The sequence below is a fragment of the Felis catus genome, chromosome E1 (genome assembly GCF_018350175.1).
Source record: "Felis catus isolate Fca126 chromosome E1, F.catus_Fca126_mat1.0, whole genome shotgun sequence".
NCBI lineage: Eukaryota > Metazoa > Chordata > Mammalia > Carnivora > Felidae > Felis > Felis catus.
Window position 1 is genome coordinate 11,054,407 of NC_058381.1, and position 18,183 is coordinate 11,072,589.

General features: G+C 40.7%; 1 pseudogene; it reads right to left on the minus strand.

The window, feature by feature from the left end:
* Nucleotides 1-6,941: 6,941 nt before the first annotated feature.
* Nucleotides 6,942-7,812, minus strand: LOC101086015 (annotated as a pseudogene).
* Nucleotides 7,813-18,183: the final 10,371 nt, after the last annotated feature.

The window sequence follows — 18,183 nt, forward strand, 5'->3', positions numbered from 1 at the left end:
CTGAACAACAGTGGATCAAAGAAGACATTAAAGGGGAAATAAAAAACAAGTACCTTGAAACAAATGAACATGGAAACATATCATACCAAAACTTATGGGATGCAGTGAAAAGCCGTTCTATGAAGGAACTTTATAGCCACAAACACTCGCATTAAGAAGTAAGAATGAGGGGCGCCTGGGTGGCTCAGTCGGTTAAGCGTCCGACTTCGGCTCAGGTCACGATCTCACGGTCCATGAGTTCGAGCCCCGCGTCGGGCTCTGGGCTGATGGCTCAGAGCCTGGAGCCTGCTTCCGATTCTGTGTCTCCCTGTCTCTCTGCCCCTCCCCCGTTCATGCTCTGTCTCTCTCTGTCTCAAAAATAAATAAAAACGTTAAAAAAAATTTAAAGAAAAAAAAAGAAGTAAGAATGATGTGGGGCGCCTGGGTGACTCAGTCAGTTAAGCGTCCAACTCTTCGTTTCGGCTCAGGACAAGATCTCACAGTTTGTGCAATCAAGCCCCGCGTCAGGCTCCATGCTGACAGCATGGACCCCGCTTAGGATTCTCTCTCTCCCTGTCTCTGCCACTTCCCCACTCTCTCTCTCCCTTTCTCTTAAAATAAATAAATAAACTTTAAAAAAAAATGATGAGCACCCAGTGATGTGTGAAAGTGTTGAGTCACTGTATTGTACACCTGAAACTAATAAAACACGGTATGTTAACTACTGGAACTCAAATAAAAACTTAAAAAAAAAAAATAAGTAAGAAAGATCTCAAATAAGCAACCGAACACCATGCCTCAAGGAACTAGAAAAAGAAGAACAAACTGAGACCAGTTGGCAGGAGGAATGAAATAATAAAGGTTGGAGGAGAAATCAGTGAAATAGAAAATGGAAAAACAGTGGAAAAGATTAATTAAACTGAGAGTTGGATGTGAAAAGATAAACAAAATTGATGAATCTTTAACTAGACTAACCAAGGAAAATAATAGAGAAGACCCAAATCAACAGAATTATAAATGAAAATGAGACAGTACAACTGATACCACAGAAATACAATGGATCCTAAGAGGCTATTATGAAAAGTTACACACCGAAAAACTGGGCGACCTAGAAGAACATGAAAAAAAAAATTCATAGAAACATACAAACTACCAAGACTGAATCAGGAAGACAGAAAGTCTGAATAGACTGATTACTAGTAAGGAGATTGAATCAGTAATCAAAAAGCTCCAAATAAAGAAAAACCCAGGACCAGAAGGCTTTACGGCTGAATTTTACCAAACAGTTAAAGGATTAACACCAGTCCTTCTCAAACCCTTCCAAAAAAGGAGGAGGAAACATGCCCAAATTCATTTTATTAGGCCAACATTACCCTGATTCCAAAGCCAGAAAAAGACACTACCAGAAAAGAAAACTACAGACCGGTATTCTTGATGAATATAGACGCAAAAATTCTCAATAAAATACTAGCAAACAGAACTTAAGAGCACATTAAAAGAATCATTTACATGATCAAGTGGAATTTATACATGGAGTGCAAAGAAAGTTCAACATAATGCAAATCAGCCAATGCAATACATCACATTAATAGAACGAAAGGAAAAATCCTATGATCATCTCAATAGATGCAGAGAAAGCATGTGACAAAATTCAATGTCCATTCATGAATTTTCAAGGAAGTGAAAATTTCACTTTCAAGGAAGTGAAAGAGCTCTAGTGTGAAAATTAAGACACTGATGAAAGAAATTGACGATACAAATAAATAGAAAGGTATCCCATATTTATGGATTGGAAGAATTAATATTATTATTTTTTAAATTTTAAATGTTTATTCTTTTTTTTAATGTTTATTTATTTTTCAGACAGAGAGAGACAGAGCATGAACGGGGGAGGGTCAGAGAGAGGGAGACACAGAATCTGAAGCAGGCTCCAGGCTCCGAGCTGTCAGCACAGAGCCTGGCGCGGGGCTCGAACTCACAAACTGTGAGATCATGACCTGAGCTGAAGTCGGTCAACCGACTGAGCCACCCAGGCACCCCAATTTTATTCTTGAGAGAGAGAGAGAGAGTGCACGTAAGCAGGGGCGGGGGGGGGGGGGGTGCGGGGCCAGACAGAGAGGGAGACAGAGGATCTAAAGCGGGCTCATCGCTGACAGTAGAGAGCCCTATGAGGAGCTCAGGCCCATGAATCCTGGGATCATGACTTGAGCCGAAGTCAAGGGTCAGAAGCTTAAAACGACTGAGCCACCTAGGTGCCCCAGAAGAATCAATATACCACTAAACCCATCTCTAGATACCATGGCATCCCTATCAAAATTCCAATGGTATTTTTTCTTTTACAGAAGTAGAAATAACAATCCTAAAATGTATATAGAAGCACAAAAGACTCCAAATAGCCAAAGATCCTGAGAAAGAATAAAGTGGGAAGCATCACACTTCCCGATTTCAAACCTTACCATGAAGCTAGAGTAATCGAAACAGTATGGTATTGGCCTAAAAACAGACAAATACGTCAACGGAACAGAATTGAGAGCCCAGAAATAAAACCAAGCAAATATGGTCAACTGATATTTGACAAGTGAGCCAAGAATGTGCAAGGAAAGACAGTGTCTTCAATAAATGGTGCTGGAAAGTTGGAAATTCACATGTAAAAGAATGAAACTAGACCCCTGTTTTTCACCACTCACAAAAATTAACTCAAAATGGGGGCGCCTGGGTGGCTCAGTTGGTTAAGTGTCTGACTCTAGATTTCAGCCCAGGTCATGACCTCACGGTTCATGAGTGCGAGCCCTGCATCAGGCTCCGCGCTGGCAGTGTGGAGCCTGCTTGGGATTCGTTCTTTCTCCCTCTCTCTGCCCCTCCTTAGCTTGCTCTCTGTCTCTAAGCAAATAAATGAACTTAAAGAAATAATAAAAAACAAAACAAACAAAAAACCCCCAAAAAACAAAAATTAACTCAAAATGGATTAGAGACTTAAACGTAAGACCTGAAACCATAAGACTCCTAGAAGAAAACACAGGAAAAAAAGCCTCTTGACATGGGTCTTGGCAATGATTTTTCAATATGACGCCTAAAGCATAAGCAACAAAATCAAAAATAAAAAAGCAGGACTACGTCAAACTAAAAAGCTTCTGCACAGTACGAGAAACAATCACAAAGTGAAAAGACAACCTATAGAATGGGAAAAACATTTGCAAACCTACATCTGATAAGAGGTTAATATCCAAAATATACAAAGAACTCATACAACTTAATAGCAAACAAAACAAAAAACCCCACAAATAATCCGATTAAAAAATGGGCATGGGGTGTTGGGTGGGGGAGATGGGCTAAAGGGGTGATGGGTACCAAGGAGGACACTTGTTGGGATGAGCGCTGGGTGTTATACGTAAGTGATGAATCGCTAAATTCTATTCCTAAAATTATTATTACACTCTATGTTAACTAACTTGAATTTAAATTGTAAAAACAAACAAATGAATAAATAAAATTAAACATGGGCAAAAGACCCAAATAGATAAACAAATGGCCAAAATGTACGTGAAAAGATAGTCAACATCATTAGTCGCTAGGTCCATGGGTGGAGTGCTTTGGGGTTCTTATCCTAGGGCCAGATTGGTCAATTCAAAACAAGAGAGTGGGGTTTTGGTAAGCCCCCCAGGGGTCTTATTTAAGGGGTGTATAAGGCATATGGGTGCTGGGAGGCAGGGGAGACTCTTGATAAGAAGGGCTATGTCTACCGTATAGAAACACAACTGAATTTTTGGTTGGTGGTCTTCCATTCTATAGCTAGGCTGAACTTGTTAGTGCTAATCAGGTTTTTGTGTGTGTGTGGATTCTTGAGGATTTTTTCTGTATATGACATTAGGTCATCTGTGAATGGAGTTAGATTTACTCCTTCCAAGTTGTATGACTTCTATTTTATTTCTTGCCTAATTTCTCTTCCTAGAACTTCCAGTACAATGTTGAACAGAGTGGTGAGAGAGGATATCTTGTCTTGTTCTTGACTTTAGGGTAAAACTTCAGTCTTTCACCACTAAGTATAATCTTAGCTGTGGGTTTTTCATATATGCCCTTTTTCAGGTTGAGAATCTCCCTTACTAGTAGTCCTAGTTTGTTGAATATTTTTATCATGAAAAATCCTGTTGGTTTTTTTCAAATGTTTTTTTTTTCTGCACTCATTGAGATGACCGTGTGTGGAATGTCCCCCTTTATTCTATTAATATGGTATATTACATTGATTGATTTTTGTACATTGATCTACCCTTGCATTCCTGGAATAAATACCACTTGGCCATGTGGATAATCCTTTCGATATCGTACTGGATTTGGTTTGCCAATATTCTGCTGAGGATTTTTTCTATTAATATTCATAAGAGATATTGGTCTATAGCTCTCTTTTTGTGTGGTATCTTCATCTGGCTATGGCATCAGGGTAATCCTGGCCTCATAGGATGAGTTAAGAAGTGTTCCCTCCTTGTCAAATAGTTCGCTCAGGCTGCCCTGATAAAATATCGTAGAGTGGGTGGCTTAAACCACAGAAATTTATTTTCTCACAGTTCTGGAGGCTAGAAGTCCCAGATCAAAATGTCAGCTGTTCTGTTCCTGTCAAGAGTTATCTTCCTGACTTGGGGATGGCTACCTTCTCTCTGTATCCTCACACAGAAGGGAGAGAAAGAGAGAAGGAGAGAGAGGTTCTGTCTCTCTCTTATAAGGACACTAATCTGTTGGATCAGGGTCCCAACATTATGACCTCATTCAACCTTAATGACCCCCACAAGTCCGCATCTCCAAATGCAGTCATATTTGAAGATTGTGGCTTCACCATATGAATTTTGGGAGGACGCAAAAAGTCAGTCCATACCCTCCTCTTTAATTTTTTGGAAGAATTTGGGTAGAATTGGTGTTAATTCCCCTTTAAATGTTCTGTAGAATCCACTAGTGAAGACATTATTACTGGTCTTCTCTTTGTTGGAGTTTTTTGGATACTGATGCAATCTCCTAATTTGTTACGGCTCTATTCAAATTCTCTATTTCTTCTTCTTGAGTCAGTTTGGGTAGTTTGTGTGTTTCTGGGACCTGTCCGTTTCAGCTAGGTTATCCAATTTGTGGGTGTGCTTATTCTCTGAGTGTTCTCTTACTATTCTTCTTGCTTCCGTAAAGTCAGTAGTAATATTCCCACTTTAATTTCTGGTTTCGGTAATTTGAGTCTTTGCTATTTTTTTCTTAGTCAATCCAGCTAGAAGTTTGTCAATTTTGTTGACCTTTTCTTCTTCTTTTTTGTTTTTTTACATTCCTTTATTTAGTTTTGAGAGAGAAAGAGAGAGAGAGAGAGAGAGAGAGCGTGCGAGTGGGGGAGGGACAGAGAGAGACAGAGACACAGAATCCAAAGCAGGCTCCAGGCGCTGGGCTGTCAGCACAGAGCTCAACATGGGGCTCAAGCTCACTGGCCGCGAGATCATGACCTGAGCCAAAGTTGGACACTCAATCGACTGAGCCACCCAGGCGCCCCTGGATCATGGTTTTTAAAATCCAGGCTGCCAAGCTGTGTCTTTTGACTGGATAGTTTAATCCATTTGCATTAACAGAATTACTGATAAGAAGAACTTCTGCCAATGTACTATTTGTTTTCCACATCGTATCCTTTTTGAACCACAATTTCTCCACTTCTCCCTTCTTTTGTGTTACATAGATATTTTCTAGTCCACCATTTTGATCCCCTTCTCCTTCCTTTTATTTATTTTTTTTAACCTATTTTCTTAGTGGTTGCCCTGGGGATTACAATTAATATCTTAATGTGATGGTTAATGTTGAGTCAACCTGGCTGCTTACCCAGTTTTTGGTCAAACCAATTTAAATGTTGTGAAGTTTTTTTGTTTTTTTTTAACACTTATTTATTTTTGTATGAGAGAGAGAGTGAGCACGAGTGGGGGAGCGGCAGAGAGAGAGAGACACAGAATCCAAAGCAGGCTCCAGGCTCTGAGCTGTCAGCCCAGGGCCCGATGCGGGGCTCGAACCCACAAACTGTGAGATCATGACCTGAGCCAAAGTCGGACGCTCAACCGACTGAGCCACCAGGCGCCCCTATGGTAATATATTTTTAAAACGCTTATTTATAAACAATATTTATTGGGGGCCAGAGGCCAAAAAATAAAATTTTATTTTTCGAGTTTATTTCTTTATTTTGAGAGAGAGACAGAACATGTGGCAGAGAGAGAGGAAGAGAGAGAGAGTCCCAAGCAGGCTCTGCAGTGCAGAGTCCAATGTAGGGCTCAAAATCATGAACCCGGGACATCATGACCTGAACCAAAGTAGGACACTTAACTGACTGAGCCACCCAGGTGCCCCTAAAAATGAAAACATTTTTAACATATTATGTTAAACATTCTTATTTGTATTTCTGTCACCTAAAGTCTTACTGTTCACAAACACTAATGCCATTGTGCACGGCACGGTAACCACTTGGATAACGAAGGTGTTATTTTGGTTTCGCACATGTGAGTTGATGTGTTGAAAAACTTCACTCACATTACAACCTTGGGGGGAAGAAAAATCTCGGCGCCAACCCCACCTCGGCCCAGTTACTACCATTGCAATACAGCTAAACCACACGCAACATGCCCTCAATTTTATTTTGTTTTCGGGGAACCGTGCCGAAGAGCCTAGAGCTTTTTCTGTTTAGCACCTTGTATCAAAGTAATGAAAATGAGTATGGTGATTACATGCGCACATGTACAAAATCATTAACTCTACAAAGATACATCTTTCCAAAGTTACAGGAAAAAAAAAAAACTTAAAGCATGCATTTCATTCTTTTTTTCAATGTTTATTTATTTTGGGGACAGAGAGAGACAGAGCATGAACGGGGGAGGGGCAGAGAGAGAGGGAGACACAGAATCGGAAACAGGCTCCAGGCTCTGAGCCATCAGCCCAGAGCCTGACGCGGGGCTCAAACTCCCGGACCGCGAGATCGTGACCTGGCTGAAGTCGGACGCTTAACCAACTGCGCCACCCAGGCGCCCCAACATTTCATTCTTTAAAGGGCTGCTGAATGGTTCCCCGAGAAAAGGGTGGCTGTTTCCGAAATCAGCAACTGCTGATGAGGATTTATTGGCACAGATGCGACCAGCATGTTTATCGGTAAGTCTTCCCCATAATCTCAGCCAGTGCCCGGGGGATGGAAACAGACCGTGTGGTGGGGATGGAAATTGACCCGTGTGGGGCCGCAGGCCCCTCACCATCTTGGAACTCCGACCACAAGGACATCTGAATGTTTACGGACACAAATCTGGGTTCTGTGAGCATCCTTAGCGTGCTGCTTTATGCCATTCACCTTTTTACATCCAGGAACCCGGAAGGGGAAAGGCTCCTCTTCTCCTCCGTCCTCACACATGTTGCTGAGGATGGCTTCAGAGCATCGTGACGGAGCTTTCCGTGGTGCGGGCTCATCGCTGTCCCGCTCTTCATAATCCACCTCCTCCTGGCGGCCCTCTACCCGTTGGGAGTGCTGCTGCAGAATGAAGAGGAGGGGGTGATGGGTGGGGTCACGGGGGCAGTGAGGCTTCCCCTGCGGTGGCATGGTGGGGTGGACATATTCCTTCAAGACACTGAGCTGGACAAGGTTGGTGAGAGCTTCGGTCGAATCTTCTTCTTTGGGGACTCCGGCTCTCGGCGGGTGGCGTCCGTCGTGAATCTATTCGTGTACCCGAGAACAACATAGGTTGGCTGCTGTAATTCTTGTTGTTCTAAAACACTTGGATCTGGACTGCATTGGGCGAAATTGGCCAACTGGCAGTGTCCCCCGCAAGCAATTTTTACTGATTTATTTTTAAAATTTAAGTATAATTAACATACTTTGTTTCATTAGTTTCAGGTGTACGGTATAATCATGCAGCCATTCTCTGCATTACTCGGGGCTCATCATAAGTGTATTCTTAATCCCCTTACCTATTGCACCCATTCTGGTAATCACCAGTTTCTACTCTGTATTTAAGAGTCTGGTTGGTTGGTTGTTTCTTTTGTTTGTTTTGCTTCTTCAATCCCACATACGAGTGAAATCCGAGCATTTGTCTTTCGCTGACTGACTGATTTTGCTTAACATAATACTCTCTAGATCCATCCCTCTTGTTGCAAATGGCAAGATTTCATTCTTTTTTACGGCTGAGTAACATTCCATTATGGGTGTGTGTGTATATGTGTGTGTGTGTGTGTGTGTGTGTACCATTCATATATATATATATATATATATATATATATATATATATACACACACACATGTATATATATATACACACACACACCTACCCATATGTATATATATCTTCTTTATCCATTCATCTATGGATGGATACTTGGGTTGCTTCCATATCTTGGCTGTTGTAAATAACGCTGCAATAAACATAGAGGTGCATATATCTTTTTGAATTAGTGTTTTCATTTTCTTTGTGTAAATACCCAGTAGTGGAATTACTGGATCATACAGTAATTCTATTTTGAATTTTTTGAGTAATTTTTTTTATTTATTTTTTAATGTTTATTTATTTTTGAGAGAGAGAGAGACAGGGTGTGAGCAGGAGAGGGGCAGAGGGAGAGGGAGACACAGAATCCAAAGCAGGCTCCAGGCTCTGAGCTGTCAGCACAGAGCCCGATGTGGGGCTCGAACCAACGAACTGAGCCAAAGCCGGATGCTTAACAGACTGAGCCACCCAGGCGCCCTTGTAAGAATCTTTAAAATCAGATAGAACAGTAGAATAGTGAAAAATTAACAATACATTAATATTGACTTTTTAGTATATGTGTTGCTGAAATGAGCACAATATTGACTTCTTTATTTACTTATGTAGTTATCTTTAGTCTTCATGTGGACCTGAGTTATTTTATAGTGTCATTTCAGCCTGAAGGACTCCCTTTAGCAAATCTTGTAAGCCCGATCTACTAGCAATAAACCCCATCTGCTTTAGTTTATCTAGCAATATTTTAATTTCTCCTTCATTTTTTAAGAATTGTTTTGCTCCAGGGAGAGGGGCGGCGCCTGGGTGGCTCAGTCGGTTAAGCATCTGACTTCTGCTCAGGTCATGATCTTGAGGTTCATGAGTTCAAGCCCTACATCAAGCTCTGTGCTGACAGCTCAGAGCCTGGAGCCTGCTTCGGATTCTGTGTCTCCCTCTCTCTCTGCCCCTCCCCAGCTCACATTTTGTCCCTCTGTCTCTCTCACTCTCTAAAATAAACATTAAAAAAAATTTTTTTTAAAGAATTGTTTTGCTGGGTAACAGGTTTCATGGTAGATGGCTGGGGGTTTCTTTCCGTGTTTTGAATATATCATCCAACTACCTTTTGACCCTCATGGTTTCTGATGAGAAATCAACTGTTAATCTCAGCGAGCCCTCCGTGACAAATTGCTTCTCTCTTGCTGCTTTAGGGGTCTCCCTTTGTCTTTGGGCAGATTGATTATCATGCGTCTCACTGTGGATCTCTTTGCGTTTATTCTATTTGGGGTTTGTTGAACTTCTTGAATGTGTAGATTCATGTCTTTCATCAAACTGGGTGAATTTTCAGCCAGTATTTACTGAAATATACATTCTGCCCCTTCCTTCTCTTTTTTTTCTGGGACTCTCATTATGTGTATGTTCATAAACTTGATGGTATTCTACTGGTCTCCTAAGGTGTGTTCATATTTCTTCTTTTTGTTTCCATTTTTTATTATGGTACAATATACATAAAATTTAATACCTTAACAATTTTTAAGTGCACAGAACAGTGGCATTAACATATTCATAGTGTTGTGCAACCATCACCATCATCCATCTCCCTGTCTCTCTTCATTTTGTGACACTGAAACTCTGTACTCATTAAACAATAACTCCCCATGTTCCCCTCTCACCGGCCTCCAACAACCACCATTCTATTTTCGGTCAATGATTTTGATCAATCTCACATCATTTATGTGGAATCATATATGTTGTAGCATCTGTCAGAATTTCCATCCTTTTTAAAAATTTTTTTTAACGTTTGTTTATTTTTGAGACAGAGAGAGAGAGAGAGCATGAATGGGGAGGGTCAGAGAGAAAGGGAGACACAGAATCTGAAACAGGCGCCAGGCTCTGAGCTGTCAGCACAGAGCCTGACACGGGGCTCGAACTCACGGACTGTGAGATCATAACCTGAGCCGAAGTCAGACGTTCAACCGACTGAGCCACCCAGGCGCCCCCAGAATTTCCATCCTTAAAAAGGCTGAATAATACTCCATTGTATGTACATGCCACATTTTTTTTTTAATCCATCAATGGACACTTGGAATGCTACCACATTTTAGCTATTGTGAGTTATGCTGCTATAAGCATAGTTATACAAATGTCCGTTTGAGATGTTTTCAATTCTTTTGGGGTGTGTGCCCAGACGTGGAATTGCTGCATTATATGGTAATTCTAGTTTTTTTCCTGAGGGACTGCCATATTGTTTTCCACAGCAGCTGTACCATTTATATTCCCACCAACAGTGCCAAAGTGTCTCAATGTCTCCACATTCTCCCCAATAGTTTATTCTCTGATATTTGAGGATTTTTTATGGGAGCCATCGTAATGAACGATTGGTGACGTTGAACACATTTTCATGTGCTTATTGGCCATTTGTATGTCTTCTTTGGACAAATGCCTATTCACCTCCTTTGCTCATGTTTTAAAAAGTAATCTCTACACCCAGTGCGGGGCTTGAACTCACAACTCCCAGATCAAGAGTCGCATGCTCTACCAACTAAGCCAGCCGGGCATCCCTCCTTTGCCCATTTGTTTTAAAGTTTTTTTTAATGTTTGTTTAATTTTGAGAGACAGAGAGAGAGAGGGAGGGAGAGAGAGAATGAGTGAGGGAGGGGTAGAAAGAGAGGGAGACACAGAATCCAAAGCAGGCTCCAGGCATGAGCTGTCAGCACAGAGCCCGGTACGGGGCTTGAACTCACAAGCTGTGAGATCATGACCTGAGCCAAGTTGGACACGCAACCGACTGAACCACCCAGGTGCCCCTGCACAATTTTGACTAGGTTGTTCGATTTTTTTATTATTGAGTTTTAGTAGTTCTCTCTATATTTTGGACCTATAAATTTGTTAATATATATTTGGACATAATACAATATAATGAATATATCCTGCAAGAAATCATTGCCCAAGATGTGAAGCTTCTGCACTGTTTTCTTAAAATTTTCTAGTCTCAGTTCAGGTTTTTAAATCAATGTTGAGTTCACTGTTGTATATGCTGTGAGGTAAGGGTCCACGTTCATTCCTCTGCATGTGGACATCCAGTTTTCCCAGCACCATTTGTTAAAGAGACTATCTTTCCCCCATTGAATGGTCCTGGCACCCTTACCAAAAGTCATTTGACCATATATGCAGGGGTGTGATTCCGGGCTCTACTCTATTCCATTGGCCTATGTTTGCCTTTATGCCAGTACGACACTGACTACCATAGCTTTGTAGTAAGCTTTGATATCAGGAAATGAGAGTCATCTAGCTTAGTTCTTCTTTTTCAAGATTGTTTTGGCTACTTGGGGTCCCTTGATATTCTATATGAATTTTAGGATGGGTTGTCCTACTTCTGCAAAAAAACATCATTGGGGTTTGGGTAGAGATTGCACTGAATCTGTAGTTTGCATTGAGCAATATTGACCTTTTAACAATAGTTAATCCACGAATCAGGGATATGTTCCCATTTATGTCTTTTCTAATTTCTTTCAGCAATGGTTTGTAGTTTTTATTACACAAGTCTATCATCTCCTTGGTTAAGCTAATTCCTAAGTATTTTATTCTTTTTGATGCTATGGTTACTGGAATCATTTTCTCCATATTTCCCTTTCAAGTTGTTGATTGTCGGTGCTTAGAAATGCAACCGATTAGCGGCGCCTGGGTGGTTCAGTTGCTTAAGCATCCGACTTCAGGTCAGGTCATGATCTGACGGTTTGTGGGTTCGAGCCCTGCGTCGGGCTCCGTGCTGACAGCTCAGAGCCTGGAGCCTGCTTCGGATTCTGTGTCTCCCCCTCTCTCTACCCCTCCCCTGCTCACACTCTGTGTCTCTCTGTCTCTCAATAATAAATAAACATTTAAAAAACTTTTTAAACATACAACTGATTATCGCATGTCCACTTTGTATCCCATTTTCCTACTTGTTCTAACAGATTGTGTGTGTGTGTGTGTGTGTGTGTGTGTGTGTGTGAGAGAGAGAGAGAGAGAGAGAGAGAGAGTGTCTGTGTGTAATCTTCAGGGTTTTCTAAATAGAAGATCATATCAGCTGCAAACATAATTTTATTTCTTCCTTTCCAGTTTGGAGGTCTTTTATTTTATATTTTATTTTATTTTTTTTGTTTGTTTTATTTTTTATTTTATTTATTTTCTTTTTTATTATTTTATTTTATTATTCTATTATTCATTTTATTTTACTTTACTTTTATTTTATTTTATTTTATTTTATTTTATTTTATTTATTATTACTTGCTCTGGTTAGAACTTCCAGCACTTCATCAAATAGAAGCAGTGAAAGCAGGCATCCTTGCCTTGCCGTTAATCTTAGAAGAAAAGCTCTCTGTCTTTCACCATTGAGCATGATGATCACTGTGGAGCTTTCATCCATGGCTTTTATTATGTTGCGGTAGTTTCTAGCATTCCTAATTTTCTGAGTGTTTTTTTATTTTAAGTTTAATTTTTGAGACAGAGATAGAGCGCGAGCCGGGGAGGGGCAGAGAGAGAGGGAGACACAGAATCTGAAGCAGGCTCCAGTCTCCCAGCTGTCAGCACAGAGCTCGAGCTAGGGCTCAAACTCTCAAGCTTCAAGATCATAACCTGAGCCGAAGTCAGATGCTGAACTGACTGAGCCACCCAGGGGCTCCATTCTGAGTGTTTTTAGCATAAAAAGTTACCGCTTTTTCCAAACACATTTTCTGTAACAGGATGATCATGTGGTTATTTTTCTTCATTCTATACCAGTTTTCATATGTCGAACCATCTTGCATTTCAGGTATAAATCTCACTTGGTTATAGTGTATAATCCTTTAAGAAAAAATTTTTTAATGTTTATTTATTTTTGAGAGAGAGACAGAGAGACAGAGCAGAGCATAAGCGAGGGAGAGGCAGAGAGAGAGGGAGAGAATATGAAGCGGGCTCCAGGCTCTGAGCTATCAGCAGAGAGCCTGACATGGGGCTCAAACTCACAAACTGTGAGATCATGACCTGAGCTGAAGTTGGATGCCCAACCGACTGAGCCATCCAGGTGCCCCAATAGTGTATAATCCTTTTGTTATGCTGCTGAAACCCAGTTTTGTAGTATTTTGTTGATGTTTTTGTATCAATGGTCATAAGGGATACCGATCTGTAGTTTCTTATAGTGTCTTTAGCTTTGTTATCAGGGTAAATCCGCCTCATAGAATGAGCTAGAAATCATTCTTTCCTCTTACTTTTTTGGGGGAAAGTTTGAAAAGGACTGGTGTTACTTATTTTATTTTTTAAGTAATCTCTATACCCAACGTGAGTCTTGAACTTACAACCCCAAGATCAAGGGTCACACACTCCACTGACTGAGACAGCCAGGCATGCCGGACTGGTGCTACTTCTTTAAATGTTGGGTAGAATTCACCAGTGAAACCATGGGATCCTGGGTTTTTCTCTGTTGGGAATTTTTAAATAACTGACTCAATCTTCTATTAGTTATATGTCTATTCTGATTTTCTAGTGCTCCCTTTAATTTTGTCCACTTTTGCTTCATTTATTCTGATAGTCTGTTACGAGGCATCTAAATACTTATCATTATTATGTCTTCTTGCTGTGTTGAACCTTTTACTGATATATAATGTCCTTCATTGTCTTTTGCAGGAATTTTTGTCTTAGTCTACTCTGTCTGATATTACTTTAGCTATACTGTTTCTCTTTTGGTTACTATTTGCATGGAATATCTTTTTCTGTCCTCTCACTTTCAATCAATTTTTGTCTTTGGATCTAAAGTGAGTCTTCTGTAGACAGCATATACGTGGATTGTATCTGTATCTGTATTGTATTGTATTGTATCGTATCGTATTGTATTGTATTATTTTTATCTATTCTGCCTATCTCTTTTACTTGGATAGTTTAACCCATTTACATTTAAAGTAATTAATGATAAGGAAGGACTTGTTATTTTGCTATTGATCTTCCATATGCCTTATAGCTTTTCTGTTCATGTCCTACATTACTGTCTTTTGTGCTTACTTCATTTTTTGTAGTAAAACATTTAAATTCATTTCCAATTTCCTTTGATATACATTCTATGGCTATTTTCTTCATAGTTACCATGGGATTATATTTAATATCCTAAGGTGTTTTTTTTAGTTTATATTTTTAAAATTTACATCCAAGTTAGTTAGCATATAGTGCAACAATGATTTCGGGAGTAGATTCCTTAGTGCCCTTTACTCATTTAGCCCATCCCCCCTCCCCAAACCCCTCCCATAACCCTCAGTTTGTTCTCCTTATTTATGAGTCTCGTCTGTTTTGTCCCCCTCCATGTTTTCATATTATTTTTGTTTCCCTTCCCTTATGTTCATCTGTTTTGTCTCTTAAAATCCTCACAGGAGTGAAGTCATATGATTTTTGTTTCTCTAATTTCACTTAGCATAATACCCTCCAGTTCCATCCACGTAGTTGCAGATGGCAAGATTGCATTATTTTTGATTGCCAACTAATACTACACACACACACACACACACACACACACACACACACACACACATATATATACCACATCTTCTTTATCCATTCATCCATCGATGGACATGTGGGCTCTTTCCATACTTTGCCTATTGTCGATAGTGCTGCTATAAACATGGGGGTGCATGTGTCCCTTCGAAACAGCACACCTGTACCCCGTGGATAAATGCCTAGTAGTGCAACTGCTGGGTCATAGGGTAGTTCTATTTTTAGTTTTTTGAGGAACCTCCATACTGTTTTCCAGAGTGGCTGCACCAGCTTGCATTCCCATAATATCCTAAGGTTATGACACACTAATTTGAATTTATACCAGCTTAACTTTAAGAGCATACAAAAGTTCTGTTTGACAGTTTTGTTTATACCTCTTTTCAGTGGTCAACATAAAATTAAATCTTTATACGTTTTGTTCCACAAAACATAACCTTTTAGGGATGCCTGGGTGGCTCAATCAGTTGAGCGTCTGGCTCTTGATTTTGGCTCAGGTCATGATCTCATGGGTTCGTGAGCCCCGCATCAGGCTCTGTACTGATAGCCTGGAGCCTGCTTGGGATTCTGTCTCTCCCTCCCTCTGCCCCTCCCTGCTCACACTCTAAACAAACAAAGCTTTAAAACATAATCTTTTGGGGCGCCTGGGTGGCTCAGTCGGTTAAGCATCCGACTTCGGCTCAGGTCATGATCTCATGGTCCATGAGTCTGAGCCCCGCGTCAGGCTCTGTGCTGACAGCTCAGAGCCTGGAGCCTGCTTCGGATTCTGTGTCTCCCTCTCTCTCTGTCCCTCCCCCATTCATGCTCTGTCTCTGTCTCAAAAATAAATAAACATTAAAAAAATTTAAAAAAAATAAAAATAAAACAATCTTTTAAATGCATTAGTCTCTTAAATTATATAGAAAACAAAAAGTGAAGTTACACACCAATGTTATAATAATACTAGCTTTTAGAGTAATAATTTCTAAAATATATTTGTCTCTTAAATCATACAGGAAACAAAAGGCAGAGTTAGAAGCCATGGTTACCATAATAGCAACTTTTGTAATTATTTGTGTATTTGCCTTTACTGAGATCTTTATTTTTATTTTTTTTAATCTTTATTTATTTTTGAGACAGAGAGAGACAGAGAGACACAGTGTGAGCAGGGGAGGGGCAGAGAGAGAAGGAGACACAGAATCTGAAGCAGGCTCCAGGCTCCGAGCTGTCAACACAGAGCCCAGCACAGGGCTCGAATCCACGGTTTGGAGGATCATGACCTGAGCCGAAGTCGGACGCTCAACTGATTTCATTTCACCTTAAGGACTCCGCTGAGCATTTCTTACAGAGCAGATGGAACTCCAAAGTTCCAAGGAGAAATCCGCGGATAATCTTACTGAGAATCCCTTGTATGTGACTCATCACTTCTCTCTTGCTGCCTTCAAGATTCTTTGACTTTTTAAAGTTTGGTCATAAGGTGTCTTGGTGTGGGTCTCCCTGACATCTTACTTGGAGATCATGGAGCTTGGATGTTTATATTCATGTCTTTCATAAAATGTTGAAGTTTTCAGCCATTATTTATTCAAATATTCTCTCTACCCCTTTCCCTCTTCTTCTGGAAGAGGTCTCCCACAATGTGTATGTTGAGCCACTTAATGGGGTAACACAGGTGTTTCCTTGTCTCCAATCGCTCTTCTTTCTGTTCCTCAGACTTAGTTCCATTGTCTTATCTTCTAGTTCACGGATTCTTTCTTCCGCCTGCTCAAATCTGCCTTTGAATCACTCTAGTGAATTTTTCAATTTAGCTATTGTACTTTTCAGAATTTCTTTTGGTTTCTTTTTAGGGTTTCTGTTGATTGATATCTCCATTTTGTTCATACATTATTTTCATGTTCTCCACACCTGCTTTTTTTTAGTTCTTTGAGCATCTTTAAGACAGTTGTTTTAAAGTCTGTCTAGTAGACCTACCATCAAGTCTTTTTCAGAAACCATTTCTGTTGATTTTTCTCCTTTGAATGAACCATATTCTTTGATTTTTTTTTTCAGTTAAAAGCTGGACTTTTGAATATAATAACGTGATAGCCCTGGAAACTAGCTTCTTTCCATTTCCCAATATTACTAAATTACCATCACCACCACCACATTTTTTGTTGTTGTCATAGCCTGTCTCTGTGCCAAGGATCAACCTGAGGGACAAGCTTAGGGTCTCTTCGGTTCTATCCTGAGCCTGCACTTCCTCTGGGCACGTGCAGTGACTTTCTAATCTTCGTGTATATGCAACTGCTTTTGAACCCTCTAGAGTGTTTACTATTTGGCTCCCAAAGAGGGGAAAAGGAGAAAATTGGGAATGGGGGTGGGGAATAAGCGTACTGGCTTTTAAATGTCCTGGAATTCTCATCAGCTGGAGGGGGAGGGCTTGCAACCAATGAAGGAAGTGCAATCACAATGGCTGCTCGCCTCTTGCACCTCTGCGACCAGAGGCAGCAGTCAGCTATCAGAGCACAGATCCCCACTATTGGAAGGACAGAGTCCTTTTTCCCTACCCTAACACTCACAAACTTGTGCAGGTGGCTCCAGGAATACAGATGCAGCTGCCTGCCGGGGGGGGGGGGGGCGGACAAGGTAACTGCAACCGTACTAAGAGCTGAATTGGACCAAAAGTAACGACAATTTCCTGTCCAAGACTCCCCCTGGAAGTTGCAAATCAATAGACTCCAGAGTTCCAAAACCATCAGACAGGTTTTGCTACAGAAAATGTCTGTGTGCAGAGACAGATTCCTGGTGCTTCTCACTCTACCGTCTTCCCCAAATTGTCCTGTTTCTTTTTTATTATTTCTTACTGATGTGCTCTATTTGGTGAGACATCATTCTCATGATTTCCTTTAGCTCTTTGAGTGTATTTAAAATCATTGATTTAAAGTCTTTAGTAAAGGGGCAGCTGGGTGGCTCAGTCAGTTAAGCACCTGATTTCAGCTCCAGTCGTGATCTCACAATTCATGAGTTCGAGCCCCGTGTTGGGCTCTGCACTGACAGAATCCCCGCTTGGGAGTCTCGTTTTCTCCTCTCTGCCCCTTCCCCGCTCGTACTTTCTCTCTCTCAAAATAAATACATAAAAAAATAAAGTCTTTAGTAAATATGTGTATACTTCCTCAAGGATGGTTTCTTCTAAGTTTTTTTCCCGTGTATGGGCCCAACCTTGTGTGTTTCCATGCCTGAGAACTTTTTTGGTTGATAACTGGGCATTTTTATAACAGGGGAAGTCTGGAATCAGAGTCTCCTCCTTCCCCAGGGTTTACTGCTGCTTGTAGTTGCCTGTTTGGTGGCGTTTCTCAACTAATGTTTGCAAAGTCTGTATCGTCATGCATGGTAACTGAAATCTCTGTTCAGTCAGCTGAATGGTGAGTCATCATAGACTTCCTTAAATGCCTGAAAACAAGAGAAGGGGAAGGGGAAGGGGAAAGGGGAAGGTGGGAGGGGAGGAGGAAGGAAAATCACCCACTCTGCAGATGGGATGCTGTCTTGG